Genomic DNA, 17,307 nt, shown 5'->3' on the forward strand with positions numbered 1-17,307 from the left:
AGTTTGCTCTTAAATGTGAATGCTCCTGGAAACAGACAGCCTGTTTGACTTGTTAACACCTGCAGATGACTGATAAAGAAAAGCAGCAGGTGTAAGGGAAACGCTTAGGCTTGAATCAGTTGTACCAGTAATGAGGGATGTGACCTCAGTCAGGGTTTGCAATTACGCTGAGCTATCCCATCAGAGGTCACGTGCGCAGATTAGAGAGCGACAGTGTATATAAGATCCCTGGCACGGCACAGGGCTCGATGCGTAGTATCTGTATTATTGGCTGGTATCTGGCTAGACAAGGCAGTGTGAAAGAAAGAGAAGGAAGAGGGATGCCAGGAGAGGGACCAGAAGGCTGAGGTTGGCAGAGGAAATTGAAGGATGACCAGTTCTTCTGGGAGAGGCCAGATTGCATATATTCCGATCCTAAATGTGCTCACATTTGTCAAGCGATGAGAGCTGATTTTGAGGTTGGAAAATAAGGCAGTTGTGCTCAAAGTCAAGCTGTTTTTCCATATTTCTGTCAGGCCGTAGCTCTGCCAATGACCATTATAGGAAAGGGGAAATACGAGGGCCAGGTTAGCTGCAAAGGAATGGAGCTAGGACATCAGCTAAGCTGTAGCAAAGCGTGGCCCTGTCCCATGGAGACGTGTCTACTTCCCTGTAACATGGGAAGCCATGATAAGGATCGGAGGCTTTTTCTGGCATTTTGGTTCAGCAGGGATGGAGGGGTGGTATAAAGAATCTTTAATCTGAACTCCTGTAGAGGATGATTTGCTCCCAAATGATTACATTTAAATCCTTAGCTCACATACAGTTTGCGGTCTGGGTATTGGGTCCTTAAGCCTGAGCGGTGGGGCAGGATATATGTGCCAGGATCTACATACCAGGATCTATATACCAGGGTGTGATCTGGCAGTGGGGAGGGAGAGTCCTTTCCCACCACACATCAGGACACCTACAATTCCACCTTTAGAAATGCATTCTCTTAGATTTTTAGCCCCCAGTTAAAATGCAAATTTAATTACAATCTTCAAGGTAGTCTCTGGTGGGAGGAGTTGTCTCTTGGCCCCTAGGGTGCTGCAGACCTGGGGTCTTGAGGGAGGGAGGGGTAGACCAAGAGCAGGAAATTGAGAGGAGAGGGTTTCTGGTCACCAACAGGTGCCCCTGAGCTTTGCTGAAATATACCCAAATGACTTAGACCTGATAATACCCTGCTAATAACCTAGGAACAGGGGCCTTTGTGTTCCTATTAAATATGAGATTGTTTTCCTTTTCACAGACTCTCGGGAAGCCTAAGGAGGAGGTGGGTGTAGGGAAGCTGATACAGCAACAAGGAGGGCTTTGATTTTAATGAAAGGACTGCTGCAGACTTGTAGGGAGCAGGGCGGCGGGCAGTAAAGAAAACTCTTGGTGAAATCACTTCCTGGGAAGTGATTGTATCAAAACCCTCTGCTTCCAAGGAAGAGAATAAAATGCAGTCCCAGATAACACGGAGACACAGTGGGCACAGAGAAGCTGGAAGGAAGTATTCATAGAGCGCTTTCCCAGCCTGGCGCTATTTCTGCAGTGTGGCACCCTCCCCTGCAGAATGGGTGAGTCACCAGCAGGGACCCCTTATCGCTGGAGTGGGCACAGGGATGGCCTAGGAGAACAAGGACCCCACCGGGACCCCAATCGGCTGACTAAGAAATGACGTGGTATCTGTGGAAACTCCAAGAAGAGAGGGATGGACAAGAGCCAGAGGACGAGATGGTCTGGGGCCAGAAGACAGAGATGTTGTGCAGTCGAAGGAGGTTTGGTTCTGTTAGGTGTCGGACTTTGTAGGGAGTGGGCTAAATACCATAATGGATGTTAGGTGGCACTCATGGTTGAGGCCTTCATCTCAACTAGAGACTCTCATATCGCTCAGCTGTATCAGGAGCCTGAATTCCACACAGACACCGCAAAACATCACATGGTCAGGCTGAATACCTGGGAAGTCCCCTTAAATGTGGCTGCTTTTGTTAAGAATCGTTCACCAGGCGGTACAGGAGTTCTTTGTACTGTGTTGGCAACTCTTCTGTAAGTTTGAAATTACTTCAAAATAAAAAGGTAAAAACTAGGTTATTCTGTTCGAGAAGTAATTTTACTTCTGAATAGGGGTGCCAATCCCCACGCTGTTGAAAATCTGTGTATACTTTTTGACTCTCCCCCCTCCCCCCACCAAACTTAACTACTAATAGCCTACGGCTGACTGAAAGCCTTATGGATAACATAGACAGTTGATTAACACATATGGTGCGTGTTATATGTATTATATACTGTATTTGTACAATAAAGTAAGCTAAAGAAATGTTATTAAGAAAATCATAAGGAAGAGAAAAAACATTTACAGTACTGTATTTATAAAAAAAAATCCACATATAAGTGGACTCATGCAGTTCAGAAATGTGTTGTTCAAGGGGCGCCTGGGTGGCTCAGTCAGTTAAGCACCCAACTTCGGCTCAGTTCATGGTCTCAAGGTTCATGGGTCTGAGCCCTGTGTCCAACTCTGTGCTGATAGGTCAGAACCTGGAGCTGCTTCAGATTCTGTGTTCCCATCTCTCTCTGCCCGTGCCCCCACCCCCCCCACCGCCCCAATCGCACTCTGTCTCCATCTCTCTCTCTCAAAAAATGAATAAACATTAAAAAAAAAAAACCTTTTTAATGTGTTGTTCAAGAGTCAGCTGTATTTAGAGCAATGAAATGAATTTTTTTAATTGCCATACAAGAAAACACAGGTGTAAAACATTATTTTGGCTGTCTAAAACCTGAAAATAACATATGTCCAAAAATAGGGGGATAGTATTATAAAGCATGTTAGTATAATGCAATATTACATAGTCATTATGATGATTGATAATATAATTATATAAAATATCAAAACTGATCATAAATTACCTTACCCAAAAGACATAGAAAACAAATATGTATATGTGTAAGCACCACATGTGTGTTACACAAGATTGGAAGAGGAAATCAGGTGTTGGAGTGCTGTACTTTTTGGTGAAATTTTTTTCAATTGCTTTTGCAATACTTTTAAATTGTTTTCATAAAAAGAGACTTACTGACTCCACTGCAGATCCAGGCTTGTGTGAGTATGTCCAGCAGTTTCTCTCTGACACAGGCACCAGAAGGGCAGGCTTGTCTATGACAATGTGTTGGAAGATTAGAAATTTTCCTTAACCTGTTATAAAAGTATCCATGCATTTATTCAAACTCTTCTTGAATACATCTCACTTTCAATCAACTCCTTCTTGGAGGGAATCGAGTTTCTCCCTCCCGATTCTCTAAAACAACTTCCTGTCCTTGGTTCTAAGCTACCCCTTTGACCTCTGAGTCCTGACCTATGGTTTCAATCTTTTAGAATGGGTAAACACAACCTTGTCCACCTGTGCTCGCTCCCTGGCGAGCCTAGAGGCTGCTGGAGAGAGCCTGCGGCTCTAAATCAGGAAGTTTGTCTTTTTTCCCCGAAATTCGAAATTCGTTGGAGGACTCTGGGCCAGTTTGCTTTGTGCTGTTAGCTTTCTTGTGCTTCAGATGAGAGCAATAAACCCACAGGATTATTATTTGGCCCAAATAGGATAACACAGGAAAGAAAACACTTTCAGGCAGATGACATACCACTGGCGAGTTAATAAACCGTCTTGTAAACGTATTTTGCAGCTCTGTGCCGTTCCCATGTCTCTGGTCAACTGGAAAGCCCTTTGTGGGAGAAAACTTCTCACTCTGTTTGGAGATGCCAAAAGGGACCTTAAAGAGCATCCACCTCAAATTTTCTCAAACTGTCTTCTAAGCAATAGTGTCACACTCGTGAAAAAAAAGTCAATGCTAATAATCTTTTTTCTGTGAAAAACAATTTTACCGCACTAAACACAAATTCATGATGGGGGAAACTGGGGGGTGAGGAAGAGAGGGGTATATGGGGAAATTCCATACTTCCCGCTCAATTTTTCTGTAAACCTAAAACTTCTCTAAAAAATAATGTTTATTAATTTAAAAAAGATTTACTTGAACATGCAAAATACAGGCATTTCCGATATTATAAAGTTGTATTAATATTACATTTATGTATACATAAGAATCTAGTTTTCATGGGGCTTATTTTGCAGAGATCAGTTGGTCTGTGACACCATCCCCTGCCATTTGTTTATATGTAGGCATATCTTACTTAATCAATATCTATTAAGTAGTCTATCAACATCCTATGATTTCAAAGGTGTCTGTGCTCAGTTACATTTAGGTGAATCGGGCTGTTCTAATCCCTTTGTACTTGAGGACACTGAGAAGTGACTGCCCCGGGTCACAGTGTGGGTGCGGCCAGGTCAGTGACGGAACGCTGGTTTCCTCCACGTCCTATGTCCTTGTCCTACTGTATCTGATGCCACCAAACCTGGTAGCCTCCTTCAAGTATTTGATTTGTCTCCTTTCAGCCTTTCTGGTCATTTCTTTTTGTTTTAAAACAGCGACAGCAGCAATAACCAAAACCAAATGCGCACAGAACACTCAATCAGTTCTGACCTCGTGCTGACCCCAAAGTGTTAGTTAGGTCCTTGCCGGGTCCTTGGACAGGCTCCTTGGAGACAGCCACCAAGACCTCTTCACTTCTGCATCATCGCTGATCGGGGAGGTGTGCTGACTTGCGCAAGGTAGGTTCTGCATCAGTTCTGGTCACCAGCTGGGGATTGGCACGTGTTCGGGGCGACAGGAACATACTGTTTACACTGGATCCACCTTCCCACTGCGGCATCACTGGACTGTGCTCTGGTGGCCCTTCTTCCTGAGTCAAGCATTTTTGCCCAGTGAATACAGTTCTGATGTAGCTTTTCACAGTTCCCTGCTCCTCCAAACTCCACCCCGGGGAAATGATGCATATTTTACGAGATGCCCTTTTAACTCTTCCTGACTGAAATGTACTTTTTTTTTTTTTTTTTTTTCCCCGTGAGGGGTTTGCACCAGTCTGAGCCACTCTGAGATCAAAAATTTTTCCCTATCCTTCCTTTATCTATGGGGCACAGGGTTTCCTGTTTGATTTCAGATTGATAGCTGTAATCACATTCCAAATGTCACTCGTCCTATCTCACTGTGTTGGTTCAGGGGTGGGGTGGCTCTGTCCACAGCTTTTATTAGAAATTAAGGGAGGGGCACCTGGCTGGCTCAGTCTGCTGAGCATCTGGCTCTTAATTTTAGCTCAGGTCATGATCCCAGGCTGACCCTGATGTTGGGCTCTGAGCTTAACACAGAGACTGCTTGGGATTCTCTGTCTCTGTCCCTCTGCCCCTCTCCCCCACTTGCATGCCCTCTCTCTCTCTCTCTCTCTCTCTCTCTCAAATAAAACATTTAAAAAAAAAAGAAATTGAGAGAAGTTGCCAGAACTCAGAGCACAAGCTCTTCTTGGTTTGAAGATCTCCAATTTTAAAAAAAGTTTTTGTGAACCCTACTTATTTACCTGACGTGATCATCACAATTGTAACAGGTCAAGGCCACAGACCCACTCGTCTCAAGTCAAGTTGCTATTTTGGGGCTAATAGAGAAATTACCTTAGAATGTGAAGAGCTACATCAGGTTACAAAACACTGTGATGCTGACTTATAACAAAACACGCTCCCCAAAGCGTTAACAGCATAGGAGAGGTTGTAGCTAAAGATTTGAGAAGCAATTGCTCTGAAATCATATTTGAAACCAAAGAAGTAGGTGAGCCTCTCAGGAGAGACAGCCAACGTCCGAACCTTGGATTCAGAATAAAATTTTCTAGCATGAGAATTTCTAGCACATAATGGTCCCTATGTCCAGGCTGGTGACGGCAAGGAGGGTCAGGGACAGGGAGTAGGGTGCTGGTGCTGAAGAGCAGTGGGGATCCGAGGACCAGGAGGTGGGCAACCGCAAGGCTATGGGGGCAGGTAACACGAAACTGAGAAGGAAGGCAGTCATTGGGGAAGTGAAAGGCAATCTGAGTCATAAAGGAAAGTAGAAATTATTTCTGAAGAGTGATGTCGATCACGCGGCCCTCCTTGTCACCATGGCACAGCTATGGTACCCATGGATGGTGTCTATCTGGAGAGAAGATAGAGAGAGGACGGATACTTCAAACAAGGAGAAGCCAGAATCTTCCAAGTGAGCCTGCCTTGACCAGCCATGTGGCTGTGGCTAATAACTGATTTTTCATAGTGCTTGGTCCTTTACGAAGCTCTTTCATATATCCCTCACATCTTTTCTTCACAAATGCGATATCCTATGAGAGGGACAGAGAAGGTGTTCTACCCAATTCACAGGGCAAGAAACTGAGCCCAGAGAGGACTTCCCTCTGGCCACAGAACTGCTCACTCATAATGAAGGAGCCCAACAAGTTCAACCAACATAAAACCAGAACTCCAGCCCTGACCCCATGCAGCAGAGCTGCTGTCATCCTTTCAGTCACCTGTCTGTCAGTGGCCAAATAGGGAACCCAACATCAGCCTCCCATAGGAGGCAACTCAAGTGACCACTGAGTTTGTTGATGTTTTTGTCTGTCCTGCAACCAGGAGAACCCACGCCACATCAGAAACAGGCTCTCATGGCATGTTGGCCAGAGGGATCCTGTTGTGGTAGGTTTGCATGCCAAGTGGCTTCCTGTAGCACACACACCACCCCTAAGCTCTTCATGTCCTCGAGGCAGAGCCTTCTAGCAGGCTCTTGTCTCCACAGAATGTCCCTGAGACTGCCTGTTCCATTTCCTCCTGCTTGTCTCCCTCACTAATGGGTATGACTGCTCCACATCTCCCCTGGGTATCTCAGATCCCAACCCCTACTCGGGTACCCCCGGGAAACCACTGATCTGAACCCGCCACAGCCTCCTGGTCAGGGGGAGGGCATCAACACCCAGAAGCACCGCAGGGGCGCTTTGCCCTTCCCACCTGCCTCCGCCCTGTCGAGCCTGGGACAGATCACTCTTTTTCCATCCCTAGAGAAGCCAAAGCCATGCCCTTGCCAGAGTCATTAAAGTTGTCCCTGAAGATGTGACCTCCCATTGAGCACAAGCCTCACCGTGGTGGTGAGGCTCCTCCTGGCCTGTACTCAGCGAGCAGCCAGAATGTGGGAGCCAGAGGATGCTGTGTTCTGTCTGCCTGCTGCCTTGGGGCCAGGCCGGGGAAGCTGCTCTCTAGCTGAGCGAGGCAACAGGAAATGAGTGGGATGAACGGGCTCACATCTGGAACATATCCGCCCAACGGCTCGGACAGCCTGTAATAGCACCAACACGGTGCAGAGGACAAGCACCTAAGTTCTCAGAGCCAGTTTCCTCATCTGTAAAATGGGAATGAAATCCAACACTGCCTACTTTTTAGAGAATTTTTGGAAGATCAAATGATAATTGGTGAGACATTGCTATGTAAACACAAGTCAATTTTTTTTTCTTAAGTAAGCTCTATGGTCAACATGTGACTTGAACTCATGACCCCGAGATCAAGAGCTGCATGCTCCACCAATTCAATCAGCCAGGTGCCCCAATAAGTCAAATTATTATTCCCTACGAAGTACTTTCATAAAGGGTACAGACCAAAAAGGATGATAGGGGGCAGGGAAGGTGGGGAAGGAAGTTCAGCTACCTTTGCACACTCCACCTGCCAACCCAGCTGCATGGGACCCGCTTCAGGCAACCCTGTCACCCTGGTAGCTATGTAGGTGGGGTTGTCTGTCCTGGGGGGCAACAGTACAGGGAGCAGAGGATTAGAAAGGCCACCTGGCACCATTTCCTTTAAGCACTCTGCTTGTCCTAAACAGGAAATGATGCCTGAATGCTGAGTTCATATAAATAATTCAAGGTGAAACTATAAGCAAAAATACATCTGAAGTGGTTCTATCCGGCTGGGAGCTGGACAAAAAGTTAAACACAATTGTTTACTAACGTACTCACGCCCTCCATGCTGAAGGGAGACCATGTATCAGTCGATGGTCTAACTTTTCTCAGCTGTGGCAGAGGCAGCAAGGGCTCATGACCCCCAACAGCACACATCAGCACACCTCGCTGGAGAGGACGCTTCAGAAACCCAGGAACCTGCATTTTTATGTTCCAGTGGTTTTAGACCATGGCGCGACTCTGCCATTCTGCACATTCTGCATAGCTCTGTGATTCTGTATGACCTGTTGTGTCCCCGCTTGATGATGTGATGAGGAAAGGCTGCCTCTGGGGTCCTGCTGCTTGCTAGACCCCACAGAGTGACTACTGACGTTCCTGTTTTCAAAGTTTCAAACATTTTGCCACCTCTGGCTCCCTTGATCTGACCATAACTTTAAAAACTATTTTTACAGGTTTATTAAAAGGAGGATCGGGGGCTGCCTGGGTGGCTCAGTCAGTTAAAGCGTCGACTTCAGCTCAGGTCATGATTTTGTGGTTTGTGAGTTCAAGCCCCGTGTCGGGCTCTCTGCTATCTCTGCCTGCTTTGGAGTCTCTGTCTTTCTGTGTGTCTGTCTCCCTCTCTCAAAAGTAAATAAACATTAAAAAATATTTTTTGCAAAAGGAGGATCGGGTTACTATGGAGAATATTAATCACTACCTCTTATATAACACTTTCCATCTCCAGGCACTTCACAGGTATTTAATTCTGTGAGATTGGTGCTGAATTGCCCCCATTTTGCAGACAAGAAAACCGAAGCACTGAGAGCTGCAGTCTCTTGTCCAATGTTATACAACTAGTAAGCGACAGAACCAGGATTTAATCCAGCCTGACTCCAGAATCTGCCTGTGCAACCACAGTGCAACACAGCCCAGTGAAGGCAGGAGCTCCCAGTTGAGACCCTCCCAGAGAGAAGGGAAAGGCCACTGAAAAGGCAGCAAGCACCAAGCACTTTGCGCCTACGGTAGACAGATGCCTGGCAGGCTGTGGGAAGGCCAGGACTCTGCCATGTGCTGGTGAGGTCTGGTTCCCCTGAGCTATCTTGAGCAGCACAGGGAATTTACCAGCAGGGGCAACCAGTAAGCGGGCTTGATGGGCAACACACCCTGGGTTTTTGCTCACCATCTCTCCTCTCTCTGCATGACAGCTCCTCTTGGGCCAGCTCCAGGGGACACAGATGTGACAGCTAACTCAAATTCTTACAATCCATTACCTAAGAAAGATTCTGGGGACTGGCTCAGCCTGGGTCCTATGTCTGTGTCTGCTCAGGGAGTGGGGTCTGTAACCAGAAGAAGCAGAATGGGGTGGGAGAAGACTAAAACAGTAGGCACAACATACTACCACTTGAGACCGTCGGTGCTCAACCAGTTGGAGGTAGAACAGGGATGCCAGTTGCCTCGACCCAGCCCCTCTCTCCAGAACACCATGAACTAAACCTCACTGCCCCAAAGAAATGAAATTAGATGAAGTTAAATATGGCCACAGGCTAAGAGCTGCTGTCTATCTGAGCAAAGGCTCAGTTATGAGCCTCCACAAAAATAGGTAGAAAAAGCCCCAATTTAATACATGAAGCCACTATCACTTCATGACCAACTGATTTAATCATTTGCTTTCTCTCTTTATAAAATCTGATGATATAACTCTTCCTCAAACAGAAGAGACAGGAGAAGGTGCCCACAAGTGCTGGTCACCCTCTTGTCCTTCTGTCTGTAGAGTCTGTTTTACACTTCTGGGGTATCCTAGGAGCTATCTTCAGGAGCACTTTGCAGAGAGTGAATCTCTTTTATGTGCTTGAGCTTTCCGTGATCCAGATAAACAAAGCTATTTTATTTCATCATTTCATTCTGATATACATACTGAATCCAGGAAACCTCAGGTCAATCAAACAAGCCCTGTGCCTCTAAATTCAAGCCATGCAGTGGGTCCTCACTAAACCTAGGGATCAGGAAGACAGAAGAAGGCCTGTGCATTCTTCTTTTTTTTTTTTTTTTTAACATTTATTTATTTTTGAGAGACAGATAGAGACAAAGCATGAGCAGGGAAGGAACGGAGAGAGAGGGAAACACAGAATCCAAAGCAGGCTCCAGATTCTGAGCTGTCAGCACAGAGCCCGATGCGGGGCCCGAACCCATGAATCGCGAGATCATGACCTGAGCCGAAATCGAGTTGGACGCTTAACCGACTGAGCCACCCAGGCGTCCCTGTGCATTCATTATTTTAAGTGTTCAGTCTTTCACCTCTCGAACATTTACTGGATTCTTTGCTCTGTGCCAGGCGGTGTGCTGCATGCTGGGGTTATAGAGGCGAGTGACACTCACTCTGCCGTCAGGGAGCTACCATCTAGGGACAGGAGACGAGTTTGTATGGTTGACTCTTGCACAACACTGGTTTGAACTGTGTGGGTCTACTTAGACTCGGGATTTTTGTTTTTTTGTTTTGATAAATAACAGTACAGGACTGTAAACGTATTTTCTCCTTCTTACAATTTACTTATTTATGTATTGAACAATGTTTTAAATGTTTTTTTAATTAAAAACATTTTTAAATGTTTATTGTTGAGAGACAGCAAGAGAGAGAGACAGAGCACTAGTCAGGGAGGGGTACAGAGAAAGGGAGACACAGAATCTGAAGCAGGCTCCAGGCTTTGAGCTGTCAACACAGAGCCTGACATGCGACTCAAGCCCACAAACCTTGAGATCATGACCCGAGCTGAAGTTGGGCCCTCAACCGACTGAGCCACCCAGGCTCCCCAATTTTTAAGTAATCTCCACACCCAACATGGGGCTCAAACTCACAACCCTGAGATCAAGAGTCGCATGCTCCACCGACAGACCAGCCAGACGCCCAATCTTCTGACTTTCTTTACAACATTTTTTTTCTAGCTTACTCTATTGTAAGAACACAGCATGTGATAATATAGCATGCAAGATATGTGTTAATCAACCGTCATGTTATGGGTAAGGCTTCTAGTCAGCAGTAGGCTATTGGGTGTTACATTTTTGGGAAGTCAAAAGTTATGCTCAGATTTTCAGTTGCACGGGAGGTCAGCGCCCCTAACTATACTATGCCATTATCATTTTATGGTATGCTAGAGAAGTTGGCAGAATTTTTCTGTAAAGGGCCAGGTGGTAAATACTGTAGGCATTACAAGCCAAACAATCTCTGTCATAATACACAATGTTGTCACTACAGCATGAGAGCAGCCAGAGACAATAGGTAAGCACAGAGTTAGCTGCGTTCTGGTAAGACTTTATTTACAAAATCAGGCGGTGGGCTGGATTTGGCCTGAGGGCTGTGGTCTGCCGATGGCTGGACAAAAACAACGTTGTACAGGATAGAAGGAAGCCCCTGGCACAGCGTGGCTCACAGGAGGGAGTTGTCACTTTCACTGAGGAGACATCAGCGTTGAACAAGACCTCGTGAAAGAGGCGTTGCACAGGAGGAGTATGGGTTTGCCATATGGGCTGGGGCGAGGGGCAGCGTTGGTGGAAAGGGAAGCACACAGTAAAGCAAAGAGTTTAGGCAGCCACAACCAATTAGTGTGACTGGGGGGAAATGGGGAGCCAGAGATGAGGCTAAAGAAGGAGTTGGGGCCAGCTCGGAGAGGCTCCGGAGCCACACTGGGGACTTTGGTCTCTGTCTTCAGGGCAGAGGTAGAAGAGGAGCAAACGTGTGGGAAGCTTCTTTCAACTGCCCTTCTAGATAGTTTACATAAATGATTTCGTTTCATCCTCACAAAATACAGTGAGGTCTGTATTATATTATCAGCCCGGTATTATTAATTATTAATAATCCAGTATTACTTATTAATTTGTGATAGGAACATTTGTCCCAAGTTCACTGCTCCCCTGAAGCAGCAGAGTCAGGATTCAAACCCAGATCGATTTGGTGCCACACTCTTGGCTGTCTCCACACGCTGCCCCTTGGGGGGACCCAAGCACGCAGGAGCCTTTCCTCCCTTGCTTCCCAGCCGGGGGCCTCCCCCTGCCTGAAGGAGGGGTTTAGAGAATGCCACTTGATGTCTCAGAGTGGGACAGGACTTTATGGGAAAAAAAGTTAAACCCTAGGTGGTGGAGGAAATCTCTTGGGTGTGGAAAATAAAATGGATCTCGAGAAGGGGAGTCGTTGGCCAGTCATCCCGACAGGCAGGGACTGCAGCAGGTTCCTCCTGGCACTGAAGGCTGGCTGGGAGCCAAGGAAAGCCTGGGTCCCTGGGGGGAGAAGGGAGTGCCTTCATGCAGAGTGTCTGAGCCCTGGTAGGGACGCAGCTCCAAAGGCTCTTCAGCTCCTGAGGTCATGAAGTGAGAGGGATTCCAGAGATTCCTGCTGAGGCATCATCTCTGGCTAGTCTCCTGCTCCTGCCGTTTACTTGGTTGCTTAGTTGCTGAACATTTTGGTTCTTTGATTCCACCCTCTGAAAGTTAGGGTAATTCAGCAGAACAGATCCCTTTTTCCCTACGATACATGCCAAGCAACAAAATAAATATTTGTATTTCATTTCTACAAATGTCTTTTATTTAATTTTTCACGCTTGCTCCACACCAAGACCTTCTGAAGCCATTTTGCAGAGGGTTGTCCTTTATGGAAGTCTGGCTTCTTGCTACCCCAAGAAGCATGGACACCAGCTGGGAGGGTCCCAGGCCCCTCCCCAGACCTACTAAATCAGAATCTTTAGTCTAATGAGATCCCCAGGTTGTTCATATGTGTAGTTGAGTTTAAGAAACAACAGTACTTGATTTTGCCACTGTACCTAAAAATGGTCTCTCACCCATACTTTGACCTCAAAAGCAATATTCTTTGTATATTCGGAATCCAGCTATAGTCTGAGTCCTCTGAGTCCAGAAGACATATTAACCCCCACAAATTTGTCCCCCTTCATGATTTTTTCCCTTGTATGTATCTGCCCCCTCCCTGCTTCTGGTGGTAGTGATAAGTGGCTAGGTAAGAAGGAAGTGAGAGTAGAAAAATTTTTAAGTGACACATTTGAGGGGCAGAGCCAAATACCACACCTCTGAAATTCCCATCTTACATAGCTACGGATATCCTGTGTTCTGTTTCTTCATTCCTTTGCCAAGCCTTTAAAGGTTTAGAGTGAAAAGTGAGGTGACTTTTCCAATGTCACACAGCTAATAAAGTGACAAAGGCTGGACAGGAGGAAGAGAATCCTCTAGTCACAGCACTGTCCCTGGAAAGACAGCAGAAATCCTATGGCCCTTGGGCCTCTACTCAGCTGGCGGGCTTCTATGCACAAAATGTGGGGTCTCTTCATGGCCATTGCCTGGGGTAGAGGAAAGAATATCAATCTCAAAGTCAACACGCTTGTTTCAAACTTAGTTTCACAATTTGCCAGTAGTGCAGCCTTTGGTGAGATACATGCTCTCTGAGCTTGTTCCTCATTTGTAAAACAGGGACGTTGTTTACTTTACAGAATAGCTGTGAGGCTCAGAGAAAGAACATGCACCCGGCCTGCAGAGAGCCTGGCACATGTAGGATGCCCCAAATTAGTTGTTATCATTTCCTCAGACAGTAGTTCCCACTCATCTCCCAATGATGCCTTCTTCAGATTGTCACCATGCTCCAGAACATTCACTGTCTCCCTGCTACCTATGGAATAATGTGCAAACTCTTTACAACTCAAGCCCCCCACTCCCCCTGCCTGCTCCCCACCTCACCTTTCCAGGCTTCTATTCTTCTACTTCTCCTTTAAAGTTTTGTGGGTTTTTCAAATGTTTATTTATTTACTTTGAGAATGAGAGAGCATGATCAGGGGAGGGGCAGAGAGAGAGGGAGAGAGAGAATCCCAAGCAGGCTCTGTGTCCCCATGTGGGGCTCAAACCCACAAATTTGAAGATAATCACCTGAGCTGAAATCAAGAGTCAGACACTCAACCAACTGAGCCCCCCACACGTCTCTATCCCACTCCTTTAAATGAAGGTTGCTTAAAAATCCGATTTTCTTATTTCTAACTTATATAAGTATTATTTCTTCTTTAAAAAATTTTTTTAAGTTTATTTCTTTATTTTGAGAGAGACAGAGAGAACACAAGCAGGGGAGGGGCAGAGAGAAGGGGGGGGCAGAGAGAGGATCCCAAGAAAGCTCTGTGCTGACAGCAGAGAGCTGGATGCAGGGCTCAAACCCATGAACCATGAGTTCACGGCCTGAGCTGAAGTCAAATGCTTAACTGCCTGAGCCACCCAGGCACCCCTAGTATTATTTCTTCTACAAATGTGTCCAGTAGTTTGTTAAAGAGGGCTGGTTGATTATCAGAATTAAGCCACTTCATCGATGCCTGCTATTAGCTCTACCAGGAGTTTGGGGCAGTTTTATTTATTTAAAAATAATATTTCCTATTTCAAAAGACCTATACCTTCTTTTTCTATCAATTTAGACTTGAGGTTATTATTGCTGAAAGTGCATTTAAAGTTTAACCTGAATACCATTTTGGACAGTTGACTATCTCCAGGCAGAGTTGGCCTCTCCCCCTTACTAATAACCCCTCTCACTATATTGCGACATAGATGACTTCACTGTATTAATTGTTAATGAGTTGTTCATTTAGTTACGGGATTTCAAACCGGTGAGATTTGGGGTGTATGGTTCTGGTTAATGTTTTATGCCGAAGATGTAAGTTTTAGCTTTTGCTAACTTTCACAATCCTTTTGCTTATCATTTTCTTACAGCTCTTTCTTAAAATCCTTGATTTTTTTCATTTGTATAAGCAAACATGAATGTTCAAGGAAGTGTTAAGCACACTTTAATTCGACTTAGGAGAGGACTAGGGTGAGTTCAGAGTAATTAGGGGTCCCCTAGATAAATAAGGTTTTTGGATTGAGCTCACAATTGGATTCATTTAAAGGTACTTTTCAGTCTGCTTACCATGCTCTGACTCAACTCCTCTCCAAGTCCCAATCAAATACATGATATTATAAATTATACATTTTTCATTGAGGACAGAGTGAAGTGGTGTGTGAGTGCTTTATACAGTTTTTATTAATTATTATATCCTCCTTTGGGCTGTTTAACCATGGAGACTTTCATAAGTACTGTGCTCTAGAGAATGTAGTTTATTTATTCTTTTTTTAGTTTTTAATATTGGAGAGAGAGAGAGAGAGAGAGCACCAGTGGAGGAGAGGGGCAGAGGGAAAGAGAGAGAATCTTAAGCAGGCTCCACATTCAGTGCACAGCCTGATGTGGGGCTCGATCCCATGACCCCGGAGTTAATGACCTGAGCTGAAATCCAGAGTCGATGCTTACCCAACTGATCCACTCAGGTGCCGCAGTAGCATTTGATTTTTAAAGAACACATTAATTTTATAGTTGACCTCCTTCCCAAAAAACCGAGGGGACTTAACCCAAATGCTGCACCTTTTCCTGCTGGTTTTATGACTCTGCGTAAGTACAGCCTGCTTACTCTTCTACTGAACAAAGGCTTTGCTGATATAGGGGTAAGAAAAGCTGAGGTGAAGGACACTATGAATTACAGAACAGACTCTCAGAGACCTATAAGAAGCACACATTATTTGAGTTTTAAGCCATTACTAGCAGTTCTTTAGCAAAAAATGCTTTGTGTTAGTTTAGGATAAAGCATGGTAAAGTATCTAATTCTAATCAGGGCCTTGGCTTATGTATTCTCTAATACTAAAGTCATTTTCTTAAATCACCAATTTATACCCCCAAATGTAATAATTTATTCAGTCAATGATCATCAATAGACTCTGAAACCATTAGGTGGAAGATTATTAATGAACAGAATACTTTCATCATCCCAAAATCCCATCCCCAGAATAGTTATGAATTGCAAAGAGAAAATTTAGCTTTATTATGGAGAGATCTGGTGGTCACCACTTTGTTTTTCTTAAAAGATTTTATTTTCTTTAAGTAATCTCTACACCCAATGTGGGGTGTGAACTTACAACCCCAAGATCAAGAACCACGTGCTCTACAGACTGAGTCAGCCAGGCGCCCCTGGTGATTACCATTTTATTCTTTTTTTTTTCTCTTATTATTTTTTTAATGTTTATTTATTTTTGAGAAAGAGAGAGACAGAGTGAGAGTGGGGGAGGGGCGGAGAGAGAGGGAGACACGGAATCTGAAGCAGGCTCCAGGCCTGATGTGGGGCTTGAACTCAAGAACCACAAGATCATGACCTGAGCCAAAGTTGGAAACTTAACTGATCCAGGCATCCCTGGTGACCACCACTTTAATCAAGTGATCAAAATCAGCCTCACAAATTGTGTGACAATCTGGGTATGTGTCTCCTAACATAATGCAAAAAGCACACAAAATCAACACAAAGTATTGCCTAGAATATTCATGCTGAGTCTAATCAAGGCTGTGAGCCTAACTTCCAGTTCACAGGAAGTACAGGGGAGGGGGAAAGGTTAAAAAACATCCAGAAGTCAATTAGACAAATCCAGGCAAATCCTGACTATGGAACATTCCACAAGACAATTGTCCTGGACTCATCAAAAGGTCAAGGCCGCTGAGGCAAAAAAAAAAAGGGGTGGGAGAGCTGCTGGGTTGAAAGAGATCAAAGAACACGTGACAAGTAAGTACAAGGCAACAAAAGCTATAAAAATATTCTTGGGACAATTTGGAAATTTGAATATGGATTGTATAGAGATGCCATTATGGAATGATTTCTAGTTTTTCAGGTGTGATAAAAGTACTTGTAGTTATTTAGGAGATTGTCTTTATTCTTAGAAGACTCATCTTGGAATATTTAGGGTTGACCTGTCATCCTGCCATAATGTCTACGACTTTCTTTCAAATGACATAGCAAAATATAAACATACGTTATGTAACTGTACATCTATCTATCGATGTACTGATCAATCTATCTATCTGTCTTTGGATCTATCAGTTGATCTACCCCTCTATCTAGAGAGGCAGAGGCAGAGATTGAGAGAGAAACAGAGGTCACACAAATGTGGCAGGCAAAATGCTAGCAGTTGTTTGATCTGGGTGGAAGGGATGAGGATTTTCACTGCACCGCGCTTTCAACTTCTCTGAGTGTTTGAAATCCACCCCCTTCTCCCCTAAAAAAAGGGAGAAAATGAAGTATCTTCTTTTATATTTTAGCTGGAACTATCCACAGTAGTTCAATTTTAACTTCACTTTTAAATCTTAGACACGCTTTACACAAGGAAGTATCGGTTTAGTTTAATTACAGGAACCCAATTGCTAGCATAAAATCGATCATTTTTTTTTAATGTTTATTTATTCTTGAGAGAGAGAGAGACAGAGCGTGAGCAGGGGAGGGGCAGAGAGAGAGAGGGAGACAGAATCTGAAGCAGGCTCCAGGCTCTGCGCTGTCTGCACAAAGCCGGATGTAGGGCTTGAACTCACAGACTGTGAGATCATGACCTGAGCTCAAGTTGGATGCTTAACCGACCGAGCGCCCCATAAAATTGGTCATTTTAATGAC

Source organism: Panthera uncia, chromosome B1 (assembly GCF_023721935.1).
Source record: "Panthera uncia isolate 11264 chromosome B1, Puncia_PCG_1.0, whole genome shotgun sequence".
Classification (NCBI taxonomy): Eukaryota; Metazoa; Chordata; class Mammalia; order Carnivora; family Felidae; genus Panthera; species Panthera uncia.